At 47.8% G+C, this 25,502-nt stretch overlaps 1 long non-coding RNA gene across 1 annotated transcript in view; it reads right to left on the bottom strand.

Moving 5' to 3' along the window:
* LOC134956752 (uncharacterized) overlaps window positions 1–25,502 on the bottom strand; it is a 196,351-nt gene that overhangs the window by 7,187 nt on the left and 163,662 nt on the right. The window contains exon 4 of the long non-coding RNA XR_010186149.1: window positions 24,272–24,412. This is a non-coding gene — a long non-coding RNA (uncharacterized LOC134956752). The remainder of the gene's footprint in view (window positions 1–24,271; window positions 24,413–25,502) is intronic.

The raw sequence follows: 25,502 nt of genomic DNA, 5'->3' as shown, positions 1-25,502 counted from the left end.
GGATGATGCTTTCTTTTATTTGGCAGCTGTTTGTTACGGGTAGATCCAGAGCGCTGGTATCCCGGTACTTGGCTGGTATTTCGTTCTTTAGCACAATCAAGGGTGTCCCTGACGTGACAAAGAGCGGGATTCTGTTTAAGGCGATGAAGGGATGGACGTGCGTGGCGCCAACGCCGCCTGATAGGAGGCGGCCCATCGATGCGGCCTTGCTACCGGCTGTCATCAAGGCGGTTGGCGGTATTGCGTCGTCCATTTTTGAGTCGCTGCTGTTCAGTTTGGCGTTCTCAATGGCTTATCACGGGGCCTTTCGGGTTTCGGAGCTGGTGGCGCCTTCTAAGCGAGCAGATTCGCGCATGCTTCTCGAGGACGTGGTGGTGGGTGAGAGGTCCTTGCTGTGCAGATTGCGTCGCTCTAAGATGGACCAAGTAGGTAGAGGTCGATGGGTCACCTTGGTTCCGGCGCTCGAGGAGAGCATTTGCCCAGTGAGGTTGGCAGTTCGGTATGCGGCAGTACGGCCCGATGGTTGGGGGTCGTGGTTGCTTCATTATGACGGTCTGCCAGTGACGAAATATCAGTTTCGTTGGATGCTGGGTCGCTGTCTGGCGAGCTTGGGCCTTCCACCCGCTGCTTTCGGGACGCATTCCTTTCGCATCGGGGCTGCGATGTCGGCTGCATGGGCGGGGTTTTCCGTGGCTGAAATCCAGGCGGTGGGGCGATGGAAGTCGTCAAGTTACAGACGATATATTCACCCCGTTGCATGAGATGTTTGCTGGAATGTGGTTTTGTTTAATTGTAGTTGTTTTCAGTTATGTTGTACAGTTCCGTACGTCCTTCTGTTGTGTGTCTGTTCGTCTCCCCGGTTTATCCTACTCAGGGATTAGCCACTCGCCGCTGCTGGCAGTGGGGGTCTGGAGTTCTTTTGCGATTTTTTGCCTGACTTGACGGACTGAATTCTAATCCACAATTCGGCTGATCAGTTCTAATCAAAGTCCCTCAGCAGGTTTTTACACTTTCACCTCCAGCTGAGTTCTTACATGTTTTTCCCATTTTATACCCCCTCCCCCCCCCCCCCCCCGTTTAATTTCTTATTTTTAATTTTGATCTTCCCATTTGTGTGTTTATGTTCTGCTTCAAATTGGCTGGAAGCTTGTGCAGATTGGCTAGGCCGTGACTTCTGCAATAAACGAAAACCCAATTTTTTCTTTTGGCAGATACTTCAGGTTAATGCGTTTAATAACACTGCTATAGATAATTAGTAACTAATTTTTACCCCCTTTCCTTCTCTTCAGGTTGGGTTGACAATGACTTGGCTATCTGGGTGGTTGGCCACTCTTATGTGTATTGGGCAGCCAGGTTTTTGGCCTCGGAGGGGGCACAGATGTTTCCTAGGGCTCATGGCGTTCGTTGGCTTGGTTGGCGGGGGATGATGTGGAAAGATCTGAAGAGTAGACTAGTCAGTCAGGCCAGCGAGCATGGAGTCCCTAGGGTGCTGGTTGTCCATTTAGGTGGCAACGACCTGGGGAAGAGGACATCTTTGGAGCTGCGGTGGGCCATAATAAAGGATCTGGCCAGTGTGGCCGCAGCATGGACCAATTGTGTCTTGGTGTTCTCGACGATGGTGCCAAGGTTGAGTTGGCAAGGTGTGGCGGACGGTCGCCTGATTGATGAGGCCAGGCAGAAGGTGAATGGGGCGGTGGCGAAGTGGGTGTTGTCCCACGGATGCAAAGTGGTTCGCCACCCTAGGATTTGGTTCCGAGACAGTCACCTTTTTCGGCCTGATGGTGTGCATCTGTCCAATAAGGGGATGATGCTTTTCCTGGAGGATCTGTTTCTAGTGTTGCAGGAGTTAGGTTGAGGTTATGGTGGCGGTGCTAAGACTCTGGGGAGGAGTCTTTCGCTGTTGGCGGAAAAGAACGGCAGGTTGTAGTTTGTATTGTTAGCTGTAGTGATTTACAGTTTGGTGTGGTTTAGGTGCACTCACCTCCATCGATTTTTAGGGCGGCTCGACCACTCGTCCGGGGGCAGCGGCAGGCATCCATCAGGGTGGGTAGTCACCGTGGGGGTTGAGTTGGGCACCTATTACCGATTTTATAGTTTGTATTTAAATTAGGATAGTTTTGAATTTTAACGTTTTTAAGGTTAGCGTCAGTTCAATAGAGCCGTTCTTTTTTCTGCCACCATATGCCGGCTGAATCGGCATGTTAACAAAATTTTTCAATTTACAGGTTTGCTAATGGTTAGGGTACAATAAATAGCTAGCAATTTTTCTGCCAAATTCAAGTCTCCGTGTCATTATTTCTTGGTATTAGAGGTAATGAATGCTTTACTTTGAATGAAGGGGTCCACAGAGTATCATTAGGATGTTTAGGAGAGAGAAATGACTGCATAGGAAAGGAAAGAGTTAAACATCCTGTGAGGGGTGGACCTAGCTGTGAGGAAAGTACAGCCTTTGGAAATAGGGGAGGGTTAATATATATAGGGAATGCTGGGCCAGCTTGGTCTCTCTTGCTGCTGAATTGCCTTCCCGCCCTCTCGCCCTGTTGGTAGAGGTTCTGGCACGGAGTGCCTTGGCGTTGAATTGTTGGCTGGTTTTATCATTGGCTATTTATTGGCGGAAAAGAACGGCAGGTTGTAGTTTGTATTGTTAGCTGTAGTGATTTACAGTTGGTGTGGTTTAGGTGCACTCACCTCCATCGACTTTTAGGGCCGCTCGACCACCCGTCCGGGGGCAGCGGCAGGCACCCATCAGGGTGGGTAGTCACCGTGGGGGTTGAGTTGGGCACCTATTATCGATTTTATAGTTTGTATTTAAATTAGGATAGTTTTGAATTTTAACGTTTTTAAGGTTAGCGTCAGTTCAATAGAGCCGTTCTTTTTTCTGCCACCATATGCCGGCTGAATCGGCATGTTAACAAAATTTTTCAATTTACAGGTTTGCTAATGGTTAGGGTACAATAAATAGCTAGCAATTTTTCTGCCAAATTCAAGTCTCCGTGTCATTATTTCTTGGTATTAGAGGTAATGAATGCTTTACTTTGAATGAAGGGGTCCACAGAGTATCATTAGGATGTTTAGTAAACATCTAGATATCCTGACTCCTGTGAAACCAGCCAATGGGAGTCCGCGGGCGGGCTAAATGACAATTGATAGGCTGAGCTGGGTAATTTATGTTGCGGCGGATTCTGATTCCCTGGGAAGAAAGCCAGGACATATGTAACATACAACTTCACATGCATGTTCATATATCCTGACCAGCTCCCCCCTGCACACTTTGGATGGCGCTGCAGCCCAGGGGCAGTAGCTTTCGCTGCATGCCACTGCAAGCAAGTGATTAGGTGAAAGCCAGAGTGGACCGAACCAGCTACTTGTAGTGACCTTGGCCACTGTGGAGCTCTCTTTGCCCATCTGTAAGAGGCACGGGGGTGGGGCCCTGCACAAGTAAAGGAGTACGACGTGCTCACTTACCAGGCCTACGGACCTCTCGGCTCCCGTCCTCCACCTTCAGTCCGTCAAGACAACTTGGACGATACTGGCACATGTCCAGACACGGAGAAGAACCTCCTCGGGTGACCTGAAAAGAATGGGGGACACACTACGCAGGGGTGACCTACACTGGGCTCAGTGAATGGTCATCATTGGCACTTGCGGCCTCAGACTGGGTGTTCCCGTAGTGGTGCGTAGCACCAGGCGCGACCCTGAATGAAAACGCCCAAAGGGGAGGTAGTGGAAAGGGCAACATACACCACAGAAAACACATGAAACACAATTCTGCTCACCAGCTATACCCTCGGATCCCTGCCAGACGACTGGCCCTTCTTCTTTGCTCCTGTAAGAGAACACACAACACAGCCCTCGTGACGTGCTGCTGCTTACGCTTTACGATGGAGAGTCACTTATACAGAGGTTATAAAACGATACAGTAATACTGTTTTGACCTTGTGATACTCACCAGCGCGTAACTTCCGACAGCCTACCTTTCATGGGGGCCTGGCTGTGGGAAAACTGAGAACTTACCACACATGCGGTGTAGTGCCAACTTATGCGACCGGCGGCCTAGCGCCAACTTAAGCAACATGCGGCTTAGTGCCGACTTACCACACCTGCGGCCTAGCGCCGACTAGCGCCCGCCTACCTAATCCTGGTGGCCAGACATATCCTATTGGGCCTAGCACCCACATTGCTGACCGGGCTTCATGCCCGCCTGCTGCCCAGTACTATTGGGCCTACTGCTCTTGGGTCCCCCGGGCCTAGTGCTCACCTGTTGTGCCTCAGGCCTAGGGCCTGTTTTGCCCACGGGCCTTGTGCCCGCCTATGGTGTCTCAGGCCTAGTGCCTGTTGTGCCCGAATCCCTGGTGGTCTAGGCAGAAGGGAGGCATCACCTGGACTTACCCATCCTAAGGGCTGCAGCCGGACCAAGCCTGGTCCGGCCACGCCCATCACGTTGTCTTCGCCGGAGGTGGGATGGCTCCCTCCACCTCCGGGCTTCCTGGGGTCTTCACCTGGGCAGCGGTGGCCAGTGCGAGCTCTTTTGCGTTGCACACCGCTGTCCCAGGGCTTCCGACGTCTTCACCAACGGGCGTCGGCTCTTTGTACTTCACCCGGCGAGCGGCGGCATGTCTCAGCTCTTTTGCAACTGCCACCGCCCTCCAGGACTTCCAGCGCTGTCTTCCATCTTCAGGAGTTCCTCTCTGCTCCTTCCCCGCCGACAAACTGAGCCCTTGTGCCCGGCGCTGGCTAGTATCAGCCAGTGCCAAGGGGTGGGGCTATGATGCGGTGAGCCGGGATTGGCTCGCCGCCGCCACTCCCGATTGGCCACAAGCTCGCGAGACGTGATTGGCTCACGGCTGGCGCCAAATTCAAAGAGCCATGCTGTGATTGGCGGGGTCTGAGTCCCAGAGGAAGCAGGCCCGCCGCCATCACCCGCGCGGAGCGGCGGTGGCGATTCACCGCCGCCCCCACACCTACCGCCGGACTCTGAAACCAGCTGGGCAGGTGGAGACTGGACCAGGCCCGGTCCCCATTGCTGCCCGAAGCCAGCGCTAACTCCGGCCCCATGGGACGGCGCCGGGCCATCCCAGGTGAGGAGGGACGTGCATGCTAGTAGCAGGGCCAGTGACCGCACGAGTACACTGGCCCTTGCTACACATATACCTGCACAGCTTGCTGTGTTTTCTACAAGGGGACGGGCACAGAGAGCTCCACTGCGGCAAAAGTCACTGTAGGGAGCCAGTCCGGTCGAGCGTTCCAGAGTCCGGACTGTGTCGGCTGTGCTGGTCGCATTCTCTCTACCTGAGTGCAGCAGCTGCAGGTCAGGAGGGGTCTTTACATCTCCCTGAACCATTTGCTTTGTATCATACATGGGGACACACATACAGAGCTCCACAGCTGCACAGATCACTGCAAGGAGCCGTCCCGACCCGCTGTTCCGGAGTCCGGACCGTTTCTGGCAAGTTCATGCAAAGGATGATATACAAACAGGCATAGTGCTCATTCTGCATCACATACTTAGTAATTTACTCATAAAATGGCTCACCTAGAGTGTTACATAAGTCTAACATGGAAGCATGAATTGTCTATGCAGACTGATATATCTTCCTGATGCTCCCGTCTATGCTCTGTGAGGATGCATGGGGGAGGCAAAGGGCAGACACAGCCCGAGAACAGTAAGGACATGATAGTGCACAGGTGAGATATACAGTATCAAATCTTTGTGAAATGAAGAGGAGACGTTGCCCATAGTAACCATTCAGCTTGTAACTGTCATTTTATAGGCTATGCTAGATAAATTATAGCTAGACTCTGATCCATTGCTATGGGCATCTCTCCATTATATCTCTCTCAAAAGTTTGATACATCTCCCCAAATGTATTCCATGTAGAGGGCAAGCAGATGCATAGATAACCTTAGTATGCATTACTTTGTAGTCCTCACCCCCTGGTCCAAAATTCACGTTGATGATGACAACCATCAGACTGGACCTAGCTCTACTTTCCAATAAAAATAACACAACCCCACCATCCCATAAACATTACACTATCTCCTGTGTTAGCTGTATCTATTTCTCATAGATCTGATGAATCTAGAAGTGGCAAAGTGCGGATGATTGGAACAGCAGCATTACAGTTAAGGCCCACATAGACGAGCCGATGTGGGAGAGATGTGTGCTGAGCGAACCGCTCAGCACACATCTCTCCTGCTACTCAGCACAGCGTGATGTGTGCTGAGCGTGCAGGGGGAGACGGGGGAAGGGGGGGGGGGCTCACCTCACCCAGCGGGTGAAATGAGTAGGCCAATCTAGCAGCAGCGATAGAGATGCGCGGGGCTGCGCATCGCTATCGCTGTAAGGGGTACACACGGAGCGATCAGGCTTAAATTCTAAGCAATCTAGTCAGATTGCTTAGAATTTAAGCCTATATTAATAATCTTTATTAATATTAAGGAACATTAAATCAGCTCTTGCTTGACATACCTAAATAAACCTTTGTGTAATCAGTAGAGATGAGCGAGTTCGGTTCTCAGAGATCCGAACCCTAGCGAACTTCACCATTCGAGTCCGGTTCCGAGCCAGGCTCGGGTTTTCCCACCTGACTCGGAAACCAGAACGAGGCAAAATGTCATCATCCCGTTGTCGGATTCTCGCGGGATTTGGATTCCATATAAGGAACCGCGTGTCCCCGCCATTTTCACTCTGGCATTGGAGAGTGTACAGAGAGGATGTATCTCCGTTCTCTCAGTGTCCTCAGTGTCCGTGGCTTATTCGGAATCTGTCCAGTCACAGTGCTTGTGTCCTCTGCTGCCATATGTCCAGTGCTGTCCAGTGGTGCTGTGTTGTGCTGCATCAGTTCAGTGGTGGTGTCCTGTGCTGCCATATGTCCAGTGGTGCTGTGTTGTGCTGCATCAGTTCAGTGGTGGTGTGTTGTGCTGCATCAGTCACAGTGGTGGTGTCCTTTGCTGCCATATGTCCAGTGCTGCTGTATAATAAGTGCCTTACAGTGTTGCTGTGTTGTCCTGCATCAGACCAGTGGTAGTGTCCTGGCCATCAGTCATCAGTCATTCCTGTGCCGCATATTGTGTTATATAACTCCAGAAACATAATGGAGAACAAACATTTGGAGGATAAAATAGGGAAAGATCAAGAACCATTTCCTCCTAGTGCTGAAGCTGCTGCCACTAGCCATGACATTGACGATGAAATGTCATTAACGTCGTCTGCCAAGGCCGATGCCCATTGTGATAGTAGAGGTCATGTAAAATCCAAAAAGCCAAAGTTCAGTAAAAAGACCCAACAAAATAAATTTAAATGGTCTGAGGAGAAACGTAAACTTGCCAATATGCCATTTATGACACGGAGTGGTAAGGAACGGCTGAGGCCTTGGCCTATGGTCATGACTATTGGTTCAGTTTCACATGACGATGGAAGCCCTAATAACTGAGGTCTTGACACTTATGTTGGTGTTAGATGTGCGTCTGGTATCCGCCATTAGTGCAGTGGGATTTAGACAATTGATGGAGGTATTGTATTCCCTGTAACAAATCCCATCTAGATTCCACTTCACTAGGCAGGCAATAGTGAGATTTTGCCAATTAATTCCAGTGATTTGGACGTATAATTATTAATTACAGTGATCTTGCCAATTAATTCCAGTGATTTGGACGTATAATTACTAGTGATGAGCGGGTTCGGTTTCTCGCATTTTACACGGGTCCGAGGCAGGTTCGAACCTTCTCGCCTTGCTCGGCTAACCCGAGTGCGCCCGAACGTCATCATCCCTCTGTCGGATTCTCGCGAGATTCGGATTCTATATAAGCAGCGGCGCGTCGCCGCCATTTTCACTCGTGCATTGGAGATGATAGGGAGAGGACGTGGCTGGCGTCCTCTCCGTTTATTGTTGAACTTGATTGCTTTATTGCTTAATTGTGGGGAGGACTGGGGAGCAGCTGTTAGGAGGAGTACAGTGCGGAGTTTTGCTGATCAGTGACCACCAGTTTTATCCGTTCTCTGCCTGAAAAAAACGCTACATATCTGTGCTCGGTGTGCTGCATAATATATCTGTGCTCACACTGCTTAATTGTGGGGACTGGGGAGCAGCTGTATTATATAGCAGGAGTACAGTGCAGAGTTTTGCTGACAGTGACCATCAGTATACGTTGTCTGCCTGAAAAACACTCCATATCTGTTCTCAGTGTGCTGCTTTATTGTGGGGACTGGGGACCACCAGTATAATTAATATTATATAGGAGGAGTACAGTGCAGAGTTTTGCTGACCAGTGACCACCAGTATACTATATATAGCAGTACGATACGGAAGGCCACTGCTGTGCCTACCTCTGTGTCGTCATTAAGTATACTATCCATCTACATTCTATACCTGTGGTGCATTTTAGTTTTGCAGTTTGCTGACACAGTGACCACCAGTATACTATATATAGCAGTACGATACGGAAGGCCACTGCTGTGCCTACCTCTGTGTCGTCATTAAGTATACTATCCATCTACATTCTATACCTGTGGTGCATTTTAGTTTTGCAGTTTGCTGACACAGTGACCACCAGTAAACTATATATAGCAGTACGATACGGAAGGCCACTGCTGTGCCTACCTCTGTGTCGTCATTAAGTATACTATCCATCTACATTCTATACCTGTGGTGCATTTTAGTTGTGCGCAGTATATATAGTAGTAGGCCATTGCTATTGATACTGGCATATAATTCCACACATTAAAAAATGGAGAACAAAAATGTGGAGAGTAAAATAGGGAAAGATCAAGATCCACTTCCACCTCGTGCTGAAGCTGCTGCCACTAGTCATGGCCGAGACGATGAAATGCCATCAACGTCGTCTGCCAAGGCCGATGCCCAATATCATAGTAGAGAGCATGTAAAATCCAAAAAACAAAAGTTCAGTAAAATGACCCAAAAATCTAAATTAAAAGCGTCTGATGAGAAGCGTAAACTTGCCAATATGCCATTTACGACACGGAGTGGCAAGGAACAGCTGAGGCCCTGGCCTATGTTCATGGCTAGTGGTTCAGATTCAAATGAGGATGGAAGCACTCATCCTCTCGCTAGAAAAATGAAAAGACTTAAGCTGGCAAAAGCACAGCAAAGAACTGTGCGTTCTTCTAAATCACAAATCCCCAAGGAGAGTCCAATTGTGTCGGTTGCGATGCCTGACCTTCCCAACACTGGACGGGAAGAGCTTGCGCCTTCCACCATTTGCACGCCCCCTGCAAGTGCTGGAAGGAGCACCCGCAGTCCAGTTCCTGATAGTCAAATTGAAGATGTCAGTGTTGAAGTACACCAGGATGAGGATATGGGTGTTGCTGGCGCTGGGGAGGAAATTGACAAGGAGGATTCTGATGGTGAGGTGGTCTGTTTAAGTCAGGCACCCGGGGAGACACCTGTTGTCCGTCGGACGAATATGGACGAGGATGGAGGAGCAGCAAAAGGCCATTCAAGCCTATACATCTGCCCACGATATAGGCAAAGGAGGGGGAATGCACCTGACTCAAGCGCAGTGGAGAATGATTTCAACGTTGTGCAAGGTTCTGCAACCCTTTGAACTTGCCACACGTGAAGTCAGTTCAGACACTGCCAGCCTGAGTCAGGTCATTCCCCTCATCAGGCTTTTGCAGAAGCAGCTGGAGACATTGAAGGAGGAGCTAAAACAGAGCGATTCCGCTAGGCATGTGGGACTTGTCGATGGAGCCCTTAATTCGCTTAACCAGGATTCACGGGTGGTCAATCTGTTGAAATCAGAGCACTACATTTTGGCCACCGTGCTCGATCCTAGATTTAAAACCTACGTTGTATCTCTCTTTCCGGCAGACACAAGTCTGTAGAGTCCAAAACTACACAAAATCTGCTATAAGCGCCTAATGAGATAATTTTTAAGACAACATCATGAGCGCTGCCAAAAAAGCATTGTGTATATGCTTAATTGATTGCTGAAAACAAGGAAAGAAAGATTGGCTGCGCTTATAATGTGGTTAGAAATGACCTAGTTAATGGAGAGCTGACAAACACGATAATAATGAATAAAAATATTTATTTAAAATGTAAGAATACCAATGAAATTAAACACAATATCTTAAAAAATTGTATATAAAGGTGTGCTCTGAGCTGACCCTAAATATCATGCAACAAGTAACAGTGTTGACACAATAAGTAGATAATTAGTATGGCATTAAAGAAAGGAATAATTGTAACATGTATGAAACAACCATATGGCTACTCACTGAAATGTATCATTCACAAGAATAGTGAGACTGAATACTATCTAAAAGTACAGAGGCAGCATGTACTCCAAGATGTAGAAAAGTCCCGACAGCAGATAGTTTGATTGAGGAAAATAATTAAATTACCTCTCCTGGGCTATTAATGCCGGGCGTCCCCGGTAAGATCCAATATAGCCCTCTTTGTGAATAAATGCTTTCGGCAGATTGCCCTAATGAGGGCTGTTCCCCTATACTGGGAAATATCTCTGTATAGGCGGCTTTTTTCGGGGATCTCCCGTGAGCTGGTACAAGTCCTTTAATAAGCCCACTTATGTGCAGTAAGGAGTAAGCTGTCCCATGCCGTTAAATGCTGTTTAACAGAGTTATAGTACTTGCCGTGCATCGGCGTTGTCCAGGGTTTCCAGGTGAGATGAGATGGATTACCTCACTGAGGTTGAAATGTCTGTGAGCGGCAGCCGCCGCTGACAGCAGGAAGGAGCCGCTCAGTGAGAAGCGCTGGTCGGAGCCGTCCGTAATGGATACTTGCAATGCCAAAGTTGAATGGGTCAGCAATCAGACAAATTGTGGGAGGAGCCTAACGCGTTTCGTCACGATCACGAGAACCTCACCAGAGGTTCAAAGACCTGCTGGTGAGAAAATTGACAAGTCAAGCGGAACGTGACCCGTCAACATCTCCTCCTTCACATTCTCCCGCAACTGGGGGTGCAAGGAAAAGGCTAAGAATTCCGAGCCCACCCGCTGGCGGTGATGCAGGGCAGTCTGGAGCGAGTGCTGACATCTGGTCCGGACTGAAGGACCTGCCAACGATTACTGACATGTCGTCTACTGTCACTGCATATGATTCTGTCACCATTGAAAGAATGGTGCAGGGGGGCGTGGCCTGGAGGCTGGTGGAGCAGGCTGTGTTTTGTGAGAGCTCTCAGGGATCTGAGAGTTTATGCCATAAAAACACAGAATATACGAGAGATATCGGCCCAAAACAGCTGGTATACCCTCCTGGAGTGTTGGAGCAGGTGGCGAGGACGAGCTGCGGAATCGGGGAGCCGGTTTCCTGGCTCCCGCGGATTGCGGCCTACTCGTCGCCCAGAAGCCGGGACCTAAATTACACGCTGTCCCCCGGCCGGGTGGACGGCCTGCTCGGGGCGCTAGACGGACCCGCCGTGACCCTGATACCCGCGGGGACATCACTGCTCGCTGCACCAGGACCCTGACCGGCTGGTTAGGGGAGACGGGAGTCCGGGCGGCTGCGGGACAGCGCACCTCGGAGCGTGAACGGCGGCCATCTTGAAAAGAGAGGAGAGGGGAGACGAAGCAGCGGTGGACCGGAAGAAAAGCCCGGCGGCCCTCAGAGATGAGAGTCTTACTGCGGCTGCTATACGGAGGTGGCAGAGCATATCCCCCCCAGGCAGTGACACCACCCAGAAAGACCACAGGCCCGGCCGGAGCTCCCCCCCTGCCTATTAGGCTGATAGTACTTGGCCAATTAAAAGGAGTACCCCCCTCAGTTACTGTTATACCGGAGATAGCAGGTGAACACCCGAAGGGTCAGATTCCCCTGGAGTGGAGGTGGAGGCCCCCCTGCGGTCACGTTCTGACCTGCTGAAAACCTGCACTTGGTGGTGGACCCGGTGTGCCTCGGCCCTCTGCGGGTCCTCCCGCGGATGTGGGTGGCCCGTGAGACGGAACAGAAGAGCGGCGCAAACCGCAGTATTTAGCAGAAGCCCACCACTGACCCTTTTGACTGACCCTGTTGACCTCGGGACGCATCACTCAGTAGTAGCAGACGAATCCTCCATCTGACTGGACCTCTCTTTTGCAGCAGTGCCACACTCCTGGCCCTACACCTGGCGCCACCAAGAACCTTCCCTCGGCAAGTTAGTATTATCCTTCCGGGTGGCCTTGGGCTTTATCCTGACCCTCTGCAAATTGCGGCCCGACCCTTAGTGTACCTGGGCGGCCTGGGGTGCGGGACAGAAGTTCCCCCCAACGATACATAGGCACAAAGAAGAGGATGGCTAGTTACATAGTCTTGCAAGCCTTGCTCATGCCAATGTAAAGCGAGCAGTATCCCCTACCCTTGCCAATATCTACATGACATCCTGGTAATACCAGAGACAGCGGAGCCTTTAACTTTCCATATCTTACGTGATCAGAACTGCCGAGCTCTCCTACCCTGGCCTTAGCATGCCTTCCAGACGCAGCAAGCCGTCTAAGCCCGCGCAGCAGCTTTAATTTTTCAAGTCATCCCCTAAGTTGCCGGGCCCTAAACCCACTGGGTCCTCTGTTACAGAAACAGTACCGCAAACTCCCCCCTCTCTGGAGATACCTCCGCTCGCTTCCACAGCTGCTACAAGCCTGGATAAAGTTGGAGATGGAGATGCTCTGACCGTGGGCACTATGAAACTCCTTCTGTCTCGCTTTAAAGACGACGTGTCAGCGGAGTTCCGTACCACATTAACAGCGTGTCAACAATCCATAGATGACCTAGGGGGACGTACTGACCATTTGGAAAATAAAATGGAAGAGGTCGTGGGGTCCCATAACTGCCTACTAGACTCCCATGACGCTTTGGAGGCAGAGGTGAAGCTTCTGCGGGACAAAGTCACAGAGCTGGAGGACAGATCACGACGCGGCAACCTTAAATTGCGGGGAGTCCCCGAATCAGTGTCACATAGCAGTTTACACGATTATGCTGTGGCCCTATTCAAAGCTCTATTACCCCAGTCCCCTTCGGCAGATTTCATTATTGACCGAATACACCGATTGCCAAAGGCGAAAGCGGCCCCAGGAGACGCGCCTAGAGACGTCCTGATGAAAATGCACTACTTTCACGTTAAGGAGGCATTACTGAAAGCATCAAGACCGACGTCGGACAACTCTTCAGCCCTTAAAGGACTTCAGCTTTTCGGAGACTTGTCTGCAGCTACTCTTTACAAACGGCGTTCCTTTCACCCCATTACGGCAGCTCTCAGGAAGGCGGATATCCCTTACCGCTGGGGCTTCCCCACCAAGCTACTGATCCATCGAGATGGCTCCACTGTCTCTATCTCTACAGCAGATGAAGGGGCAAAGTTGCTCAAATCCTGGAACATTGCGGAACCCTCAGCGGACTCCTCACCCCGTCGACTTCAGCTGGACTGGTCCGCGGTGAAGTGAGGTGGCATGCTCGGGATCGGATACCGTCCGCAGAAGCTATCTCGGTAACGTAATGACTCTAGTGACTCTCCAGTTATGGTTTTCGGAGTTTGAGGTATAAGATGAGTCGCTGGAGAGATCCTAACGACGCTTCTGACGTCAGTGTCTGTCTCTATGCCTTGTGTCCAGACTGGACAGTTTTTGTTAAGTAATGTTTGTTCCTCATGTTCTATTTACATGCATATGTCCCTATATGCCTTAATATTACCAGGATGTTTCTGTTTATGTGTTTAGTATAGAAGGTAGTATAAAGCATGGCAACGGGTAGGCGCTACGCCACTAACCCCCCCCCCCCCCCCCCTCCTTAGCCTACACAGCCGCCTTATCATGGCGACTGGTTATGATCTCAAGGGAGATCAATTCAGTTTTGTTTTTTTAGTTTTTTTTCTGTCTGCCTTCCCACCGCCGGAAATGTTTGCCTTCCCCTATCAGGTATATCAGCTTAAGCAAGGAAATCGGTCATCGGAACTATTAGCTCTTTTTGCAAAGGATTATGGTTAACATAGTTTCTATCAATGCCAAAGGGCTCAATTCCCCTCACAAACGAAGAGTTGCCTTAAATTTTTTTTATAAACTTAAAGCACATGTGGTGGCAGTACAGGAGACACACTTCCAGAGCCAAAATACCCCCTCATTTACTAACACACGTTACCCCCTCTGTTACATGGCAAATGGGCCCGCCAAGAAAGCTGGTGTGGCTCTCCTTATAGCACAACATTGCTCGTTTGTTCTGTCCGATAAATATGAAGACCCAGACGGGAGATATCTAATCTTAGTGGGTAAATTGGATAATGTAGAGACTACCTTGGTCTCCTGTTATGTGCCCAACGCCAAACAAATCCCATTCCTTAGAACCTTCTGTAGAACTCTCAAGGAACGTATGAAGGGAGCCCTTTTGATCTTAGGGGACTTCAATATGGTACTGGACCCCGTTGTTGACCGCTCCCGTCCGACCCGGGCCCTCCGTAGCAGCCCGCCTCAGGACCCCTCAGGCAAATTTAGCCAACTGCTGGCTGAGTACGCGCTATATGATGTCTGGAGGGCTAAACACCCACGAGAACGAGATTACACTTTTTATTCCCATGTCCATAGTTCGTACTCTCGTATAGACTTAGCATTAGCGGATAGATGGACATTAGCGACTATTAGCAAGATAGACATATTACCTATGTCTTGGTCTGATCACTCTCCGATTATTGTTGTTTGGGATATTAGTAAGAGGGTGGTTCCCCACGGCCCCTGGAGAATGGGCCAACACCTGTTGGCTCATCCTGAGGCTCACCAGGCCATTCAGCAATCTCTGGACTTATATTTGACCACTAATTGCCCCGGAGACACATCTGTTTTTACCCATTGGTGTTCCCTGAAGGCCGTGATTAGAGGCTCTGCAATTCAAATCGCAGCTAGACTTAAGCGCGAATACAGGAAGAGACACGAATCAGCCGACAGAGAGGCTGCGCGGTTGGAAGCGGCACATAAAATAAGCCCCGACAATAAATCTCTTTTTAAGCAACTCCTTACTGCCCGAGACAAGGTAAACGCCTTTGCCTTAACCGAAGTACATCGCAACCTGCAGCGGCTAAATCAAAATTATTATAGGCTTGGTAATAGAGCAGGAAGGTTATTGGCGCGCAAATTAAGAGGACGCAGAGCCAAGGAACGCATACATGCTGTCCATACATCTTCAGGAGTCAAAGTAACTGACCCGGTCGAGATAGCGAATGCGTTTGCTGAATACTACTCGCAGCTGTATAACCTCAAGGATGACCCTGACACCCCTCAGCCCACTTTAGCGGACATCAATGGTTTTTTAGACGGGCTATCACTCCCCACTATAGATGCCCAGACCCGTGAATCCCTTAGCGCCCCCTGGTTACTTGACGAAGTCATAGCAGCCATAGATTCCTGTCCAATAAATAAGGCCCCTGGCCCAGATGGGTATCCCTCCAACTTCTACAAAACATTTAAACTAACCCTTGCTCCACTCTTATTGTCAGTATGCAATGAAGCCTCTGATTCCACATGCTTCCCGAGAGAGATGTTGGAGGCCCGAATAGTCACCATCCCTAAACCAGGAAAATCCCCTACAGTGGTTCAGAACTACCGCCCTATAGCATTGCTGAACACTGACCTTAAATTGTTCGCCAAGATGGTTGCAAATAGGATCGCCCCTCTCCTGCCAAGTTTGATTAACCCGGACCAGGTAGGTTTTGTTCTGGGCAGGCAAGCGTCGGATAACACACGTAGAGTTATTAACTTAATTGACCGCTGCCAGGCCCGGAGCGAGCCTCTTTTGCTTCTCTCTCTGGATGCAGAAAAAGCATTCGATAGGATCCATTGGGACTACCTAAGGGTTACCCTGGGCCATTTTGGATTTGCGGGTAGAATACTCGATTCTATATTGGCTTTGTACTCCTCACCCTCGGCTTCGGTTTTCACCAATGGGTACAACTCCTCCATATTTAATATTACTAATGAGACCCGGCAGGGTTGCCCATTATCACCCCTTATTTTTGTACTAGCGGTGGAGCCTCTGGCGGAGCAAATTAGGATGTCAGATTCAATTATAGACCCAGAAGTGGGGGGGATGCCGCATAAAATCTGTCTTTTTGCGGATGATATTCTAGTGTGTCTTAGAGAGCCTGAAGCGTCCTTACCCCATCTACATTCTCTATTAGACTCATATGCAGCGGTTTCTTACTACAAACTGAACACTACTAAGACCGAGGCCCTCCCTTTGAATATCTCCGACAGCGCTCTTAGTCGTCTAAAGAATGATTATAAGTATGCGTGGCAACTTAGATCACTTAAATATCTGGGTGTTCATATATCTAGGGGGCGGGACTTAATAGGATGCAACTATGACCCTCTTTATCGTACATTTGAATTGATGATTAAAGATTGGATGATGCAGGAGGTCTCCTGGGTCGGACGGGTGGCGGCGGCGAAGATGGTCCTTTTGCCAAAATTGATGTATCTGTTTCGCACCATCCCAAGGGCTTTCCCCAAAGATGTTTGTAACAGATTTAATCGTCTTTTGACTAAATATATATGGGGGGTCTCGAAGCCGAGAATAGCGAAATCCACATTGACGGCACCTAAATGGGTCGGGGGTGTCGCGTATCCAGATCTAGAGAGATACCATATCGCTTGTTTACTTACACAGGCTAGAGACTGGTTCACTCAGAGCAATTTTAAACCATGGGTATCCCTGGAGCGGGACGCGATATCCCCCTTCACATTATCGGATTTGTTGTGGTTGCCCACCAACTCAGTTCCAACCAGAGTTGCTGAATGCCCCGCAGTACACACAACCCTGATGGCATGGAAAGAAGTAATTAAATCTCTCCCTCCTGGTGCTATCCCCTCCCCCCAGTTGTCCCTCCACACTATAGCCCTACTGATACCAGATATGCAATTATACCATTGGCAGGACTTAGGTCTCACTACTCTAAAGGATGTCCTCCGGGACGGCACCTTAGTTTCCTTCTCCCTGCTCCAAGAACAGTTTCAGATTCCCAAGCAGGACTTTCATAAATATCTACAATTGCGACATTGGCTTCAAAGCTGCTCGCCAAATCGAGTCCCACATACTGATTTCCCTAAACTACTGATGTCACTCCTTACACCCAGCGGCAATAGGGGAGGCATATCCCGATGGTACCAGCATCTTGTGACTGAGGCCCATCATGGAGTTTTCCCTGCACAGACCAAATGGGAAAAAGATCTCCCTGCAGCCTTCACTGAAGATATATGGAGAGATATCTTTAAATCTTGTTTTAGAATTTCTAAATGCGTAAATCATTGTGAAATGTATTACAAATTGGTCCATAGGGTATATCTAACGCCAGATCGCCTGCACAAAATTTGGCCCGATGTCTCCGCTAGTTGCTGGAGAAACTGTGGGATGGTGGGGGATATCCTACATATATTTTGGTTGTGTCCAGTAATTCGGGCGCTATGGAGGGAAGTGTTTCTACTTATTTCCCACATACTGGGAGTGGTACTTTTGCCCGAACCCCTCTTGGCACTTTTCCATTACTATGGGAAGGAAATGTCCAGTGGAGATAGATACCTCTTAGGCCATATCCTTATAGCCTCTAAAGCCGCCATCGCCTCCAAATGGAAATCAGCAGTTGTTCCCACTATTTCTATGATAGAAAATAAAGTTCATCAACATTATGTTTTTGAAACAGCACAGGTCAAGTATTCCTCAGGAAATACCTCTACCTCTATTAGCGAGAAATGTATTAAATGGTCCCTTTACAAGGAGGGTTCGGGCCAGATAGGTGCCCCTTGGGCTTCGATTACTACTCCAGACCTCTCCGTACTTCGCTCCCCCGGTCCATTCCAGACATTAACGGGTTAAAGTGAAATAGACCTTTTGTTTTACACTCTACTATGTTCTCATTGTTGTATTATGATACCCCTGATATGTACTTCCCCCCCAATGTCTTTATTAGTTTTGTTTTAAGTATGTCTCTTTACCCTCATCCAGATTTTGTATACCAATTTACATATACATATTCATGTAATCTGTGTGAAAATTCAATAAAAATTTAATATTAAAAAAAAGAAAGAATGGTGCAGGATTATATGAGTGACCGCATCCAAGTAGGCACGTCAGACAGTCCGTATGTATACTGGCAAGAAAAAGAGGCAATTTGGAGGCCCTTGCACAAACTGGCTTTATTCTACCTAAGTTGCCCTCCCTCCAGTGTGTACTCCGAAAGATTGTTTAGTGCAGCAGCTCACCTTGTCAGCAATCGGCGTACGAGGTTACTTCCAAAAAATGTGGAGAAGATGATGTTCATCAAAATGAATTATAATCAATTCCTCCGTGGAGACATTCACCAGCAGCATTTGCCTCCAGAAAGTACACAGGGACCTGAGATGGTGGATTCCAGTGGGGACGAATTAATAATCTGTGAGGAGGGGGATGTACACAGTGAAAGGGGTGAGGAATTGGAGGATGATGATGAGGTGGACATCTTGCCTCTGTAGAGCCAGTTTGTGCAAGGAGAGATTGATTGCTTCTTTTTTGGTGGGGGCCCAAACCAACCAGTCATTTCAGTCACAGTCGTGTGGCAGACCCTGTCACTGAAATGATGGGTTCGTTAAAGTGTGCATGTCCTGTTTATACAACATAAAGGTGGGTGGGAGGGCCCAAGGACAATTCCATCTTGCACCTCTTTTTTCTTTCATTTTTCTTTGCATCATGTGCTGTTTGGGGACAATTTTTTTGAAGTGCCATCCTGCCTAACACTGCAGTGCCACTCCTAGATGGGCCAGGTGTTTGTGTCGGCCACTTGTGTCGCTTAGCTTAGTCACACAGCGACCTTGGTGCGCCTCTTTTTTTCTTTGCATCATGTGCTGTTTGGGGGAAAAATTTTGAAGTGCCATCCTGCCTGACACTGCAGTGCCACTCCTAGATGGGCCAGGTGTTTGTGTCGGCCACTTGTGTTGCTTAGCTTAGCCATCCAGCAACCTTGGTGCGCCTCTTTTTTCTTTGCATCATGTGCTGTTTGGGGACAATTTTTTTGAAGTGCCATCCTGCCTGACACTGCAGTGCCACTCCTAGATGGGCCAGGTGTTTGTGTCGGCCACTTGTGTCGCTTAGCTTAGTCACACAGCGACCTTGGTGCACCTCTTTTTTTCTTTGCATCATGTGCTGTTTGGGGACAATTTTTTTGAAGTGCCATCCTGCCTGACACTGCAGTGCCACTCCTAGATGGGCCAGTTGTTTGTGGCGGCCACTTGTGTCGCTTAGCTTAGCCATCCAGCGATCTCGGTGCAAATTGTAGGACTAAAAATAATATTGTGAGGTGTGAGGTGTTCAGAATAGACTGGAAATGAGTGGAAATTATGGTAATTGAGGTTAATAATACTATGGGATCAAAATGACCCCCAAATTCTATGATTTAAGCAGTTTTTTAGGGTTTTTTGAAAAAAACACCCGAATCCAAAACACACCCGAATCCGACAAAAAAATTTCGTTGAGGTTTTGCCAAAACGCGTCCGAATCCAAAACACGGCCGCGGAACCAAATCCAAAACCAAAACACAAAACCCGAAAAATGTCCGATGCACATCACTAATAATTACTAATTACAGTGATCTTGCAAATTAATTTGAGTGATTTGGACGTATAATTACAGTGATTTTGCCAATTAATTACAGTGATTTGAACGTATAATTATTAATTACAGTGACCTTGCCAATTAATTCCTGTGATTTGGACGTATAATTACTAATTACAGTGATCTTGCCAATTAATTCCAAGGATTTGGACATATAATTACAGTGATCTTGCCAATTAATTCCAGTGATTTGAACGTATAATTATTAATTACAGTGATCTTGGCAATTAATTCCTGTGATTTGGACGTATAATTACTAATTACAGTGATCTTGACAATTAATTCCAAGGATTTGGACGTACAATTACAGTGATCTTGCCAATTAATTCCAGTGATTTGGACGTATAATTATTAATTACAGTGATTTTGCCAATTAATTCCAGTGATTTGGACGTATAATTCCAGTGATTTTGCCAATTAATTCCAGTGATTTGGACATATAATTACAGTGATCTTGCCAATTAATTCCAGTGATTTGGACATATAATTATTAATTACAGTGATTTTGCCAATTAATTCCAGTGATTTGGTCGTATAATTCCAGTGATCTTGCCAATTAATTCCTGTGATTTGGACGTATAATTACTAATTACAGTGATCTTGCCAATTAATTCCAGTGATTTGGACGTATAATTCCAGTGATTTTGCCAATTAATTCCAGTGATTTGGATGTATAATTATTAATTACAGTGATCTTGCCAATTAATTCCAGTGATTTGGACGTATAATTCCAGTGATTTTGCCAATTAATTCCAGTGATTTGGACGTATAATTACAGTGATCTTGCAAATTAATTCCAGTGATTTGGATGTATAATTCCAGTGATTTTTCCAATTAATTCCAGTGATTTGGATGGATAATTCCAGTTGGAATTGTTTGTGCCACTTGGCTTAGTCATACAGCTACCTCAATGCACCTCTTCGACATCTTTGCATGGGGTGTAGTATGGTATGCCGGCGCTCGGGCTCCCGGCGACCAACATACCGGCGCCGGGAGGCCGACCGCCGGCATACCGACAGCGTGGCGAGCGCAAAGGAGCCCCTTGCGGGCTCGCTGCGCTCGCCACGCTGTGGGCACGGTGGCACGCTACGCGCGCCACACTATTTTATTCTCCCTCCAGGGGGGTCGTGGACCCCCACGAGGGAGAATACTTGTCGGTATGCCGGGTGTCGGGATTCCGGCGCCGGTATACCGTGCGCCGGGATCCCGACATTCGGCATACAGAAGACCACCCCTTTGCATGATGTGCTGTTTGGGGCCTTCTTTTTTATCTCTGCCCTCCTGTCTGCCACTGCAGTGCCATGCCTAGATGGGCCAATTGTTTGTGTCGCTTGGCTTAGTCATACAACTACCTCATTGCAATTCTTTTTCTTCTTTATATGATGTGATGTTTGGGGCCTTTTTTTTTATATCTCCCCTCCTGTCTGCCACTGCAGTGCCATGCCTAGATGGGCATGCTCACTTGCATGAGAGCCCTGCTAGGCAGATGGCCAGGTGAGGCCAAGTCATTCTTCTTCTTCTTTTTTTTTTTTTTTTGTCATTACAACTTGGGGACAATGGGCAGTAAATTGTGATGGTGGAGGGGGAGTTAGGTTGGACTTGCTTTAGCAGTTGGAATGCCCCAACATGAAGGGGCAGTGACATTAAGGAGGCTACTGATAATGTTGTGCCTAGGGGAGGATTGACCCCTAAATGCACCCCTGGTAACAGTGCAGTGTAAATGGATAGCCCAGGTACCGTTAAAAGCCTATGGAGATCCAGATCACCGGCACTTGGAGATGATGTGGAAAAGGGATATTAGTTATATGGGCACCACTTGAAATGTGGACACTACCCACCCTTCATTTTGATTAACTAGTTCCAAAACCTGTTATGTAACTGTCAGAATCCCAATGTATGTTCTTCCAGTGAAATGCTCACAGTTCTCCACAAAAACTGGAAAGATCATGCTTAAGCAACATTCTGCAATGGCACTGTACCCAGACAAAGCAATTTTCCCCAAAACTATTGTTTGCAAGAGTCACATGGAATGAATCTATAATTGGGGCCCTACTATGTAGTACAGTATTTATCTCCACTTTTCTATTATATTAGTTATTTTTATTTTCCCACTCGCACTGAAGACAAAAAGCCTCTGACTTTTGAAAAGTTAGAAATTACTTTGAAAATTTGGAATCTTTGTAAATTTGGGGCCATGTCCTATATCCGGGAAAGTGTCATATTCTTTAGGGAGTGTTGCTGCTCACATAAATTTAAATTTTGTTCCCTAAATCTTATTGGAATGCATTAAAATACATATGTTGGTTAGGTCCTGTCACAATCTTGACTAAAATAATATCATTTGGTGACTTACCTCTGCCATCTGTCCTGTAACCTGCATGTTTCTGCTGGCTGGGATAAACAGTTCACCAGTATCATGAGTTATCTGTGTGCTGAGTTCACTCTCTCCTAATGAGTGCATCTGTATTGATTAACCTTCTGTGTGAATTCAGAACTCAGTAAGTCTCTGCAAGGTGTGCATGCATAGCAATCACTGAGGATTCTCATGCAGTCCTATACTTCCGTGCCAGCATCCACAAGTCCAGTGATTAACAGATATACCTTCCTATGCTCTCAGGTCCTGTGGCCATTATTGCCTGTCTATGCACACACCAAGCCGGAGTTCCCTCCAAAACCAGCTATGGTCGCCGCCATAACAGTTCTTGGTCAGCTGACCTTCCAGGGTCCAATCCGGATTCACTTCCGCATCATGTGAGCCGCTCATCCACTCAGCTGTAAGCACTGGGTATAAGTTCCAGGTCTCAAGCACTAGCAAGCTGTCAGTGCTTTGGTGTCTCTCAGCCTGGAGTGAGCTCCAGAATCTCCTGCTATTAATAGACTCTGTGCAAGTTACCATCCCCCACACTGCCTGACTCCCTGGATAATTTAAAGGGCCATCGCTGCCACTACATCCTGGCATCTCCAGACTCACTGGAAGTCCTCCAGTAAACCAGAGGGACAGTCCTATATACCTAGCGGCCTTAGAGACTTTGCTGGTTCTTGCCAGCTTCCAGTTCTCCGCTGCGCAAGGTAGCTCTCCATAGTTTCTGGAAAACCTGCCACTGCTGTCTACAACATTGCAGTATCCATTGTGCAGAACCACCGCATCACAGCTACTGAGAAACCAGCAGGGCCGACGCTGCACTGCACAGCATACGGAATCCCCATTGCGCTACCTCAGCTGCCCAGCATCTGGAAACCTGTGTTGCTGACATCCTCAGCTTCGGTTACAAGTATTGCTGACATCCTCAGATTCTGCTATAAGCACTGCCGACGTCTTCAGCTCTGTCTACAAGTATTGCCAACGTCCTCGGCTTCAGTTACAAGTATTGCTGACGTCCTCAGCTTCAGCTACAAGCATTGCCGATGTCCTTGGCTTCAGTTACAAGTATTGCTGACGTCCTCAGCTTTTGCCACAAGCATTGCAGACATCCTCGGCTTCATGTACAAGTATCGCTGACATCCTCTGCTTCGTCTTCGAGTACTGCTGTTGTCCACAGCTTCGTAGACAGCTATCACACTGGTTCCAGCCAGTGATATGTGACTTTCCTGCATTGCTGATCCTCCCAGAATTACGTCAACTCACCAGTTCTCATGTGACTCTCCATTAGGTGACAATCCAGCTACCCATTGCACTGGTGGCTTCCACCACTAGTGTTTCAGTACCTATAGCTGGTCCCCTTTCCTCATAGAGTACACTGCCTGACTGCCACGTTTGGACGAGCGGATCGTTCACTAAGCCAGCCCGATTCTGCTCACTTCGCTCAAGACCAAACCCAGTGTCCAGTACTAATCCGGGTTCACATAACCTCAGCCGTGACAGGTCCAGTGTAGCAGGCAACACTAACCAGTGCAATGACAGTGATTGTTTCTTAACCATAATTGGGTTCAATCCACAATGTTCAGGAGAAACATGGGCAAAGGCGGGATTTTGTGTGTGTGTGTGTGTGTGTGTGTGTGTCCATATATCTATATTATCTATATTAGAGATGTGCGCAGGACCATTTTTGCTGGATTTGGATTTGGCTCTGATTTTTCATCTGGCTTTGGATTTGCCAAACCGCTGTGACTGGTTTTGGATTTGTCAAAAATTGACAAAAAAAATCTAAATTCACAAAATTTGGGCATTGTTTTGTTCCTAGAGTATTATTAACCTCAATAGCATTAGTTTACAGTCATTATTTTACAGTCAATTTTGACCACCTCACAGCTCACAATATTGTTTTCACCAATACTGGCGAAAGGCTGCAGCGAGCTGGCTGATTACTAAGCGACAGAGCAAACAAACACATAGCAGCATATCTATGAAATGCTGCCACAGCATATTGGGGTAAAGTGCATCAAACAGATGCACGTGAACAAAGCGCACCAATAAGTACAAACAATAGCGATGTGTGTGTGTGTGTGTGTGTGGGTGTGTGTGTGTATATATATATATATATATATATATATAGAATAGCGTAGGTCCGGCACTCCTCGATGACTTCCACTATTGCATCGGTGCCTTCACATGTACAGCGTGTACACCCATATAGTTTCCATGGTGCGGCACTCGATGTATGACAAACGAAGTCTGGAGATCAATATAGTTTCAACAACGTTTCAGTGCTCGCAAGCACTATCGTCAGGTTTATTAAATAAAATGAGACATTACATACCTTAAATACACGTGCACCCGTGAAAAAACGCTGCGCCGGCGGTTGAGGAAAAACCCTCCTCCTTTCCGGCCACAGCTGATTACGTCATCCTAAAGTGACTCCCATCACCATAACAACATACAAACATTTAAAGTAGCGGACCTGTAATTGCAAAAATACACGATTTTTGAGCTGAACAAAACACCTCAACTTTGACAATTAGCAATAAAACGTATCTATAAACAACAGTTATCCGAAACAACTGAAACTCAGATATTCATTAAGCCCACGCGGGGCTACTACATCCAACCGGTGAATCCATTGCACCTCTCTCTGAACTAATAAACGATTTCTATCACCGCCTCTCACTGGTTTTTTTACCCAGTCAATCATTCGGTATTTAATACTTGCAATAGAATGTTTAAACTCTGCAAAATGACGTGCAACCGGTTGATCTGATCTTGTACTGCTGTTCAATGCTGCTCTTATTGCGGATCTGTGCACCGCCATACGATCTTTAAATCTCCCCTGGGTCTTTCCTACGTATGAAAGACCACAGGGGCAGATTATTTGGTACACCACATAACTCGAGTTGCAAGTGAGATGGTGACGGATCAAGAATTTTTTACCCATATGGGGATGGTAAAATGAATCACCGGGTATTAAATAGCTACAAGTTGTGCATCCACATTTGAAACAACCTAAGGCTTTTCTTGAGAGAAAATGAGCCGGTTTATTTTCCTCATAATTTCCTATATCAGCACGTACTAATAAATCTCTAAGGTTTTGCCCTCGAGTGTAACATGGCATAGGATCCACGTCCACAAATGGTAATTGTCGGTCTAATTTAGATCATAATCCACCGGCATATGCTGCATACCCGCACCCCCCCGCCTGGTACTTCACACCGCGCCGCCAGCTTCGACTAAGCCGTGACCCGTCGGGACACCTCACCGGGATGGATGGTTGGAGCAGCTACACAGGTGGACACCGTGCGTCAGACAGGCCACGCCCCAACGCGTTTTGTATCACACTTCGTCAGGAGGCTGGCCTATCTAACGCTCCACTTGGTTTAAATAGCCCAAGTCTATGTGTGCATCCGCCCACATCACTTAGTAGAAGGGACAGCTGAAACCACAATGGGGTATATTCAATCAGGGTCGGATCCATTCCGACATGCATTTGTCGGAATGGATCCGACAATCCCTATTCAATCTCATCTTAATTCGACTTTTAAAAAGCCGAATTGAGA

Source organism: Pseudophryne corroboree, chromosome 9, assembly GCF_028390025.1.
Source record: "Pseudophryne corroboree isolate aPseCor3 chromosome 9, aPseCor3.hap2, whole genome shotgun sequence".
Taxonomy (NCBI): Eukaryota; Metazoa; Chordata; class Amphibia; order Anura; family Myobatrachidae; genus Pseudophryne; species Pseudophryne corroboree.
The sequence above is the reverse complement of the archived record's forward strand: the minus strand, read 5'-3'. Positions and strand labels throughout refer to the sequence as shown.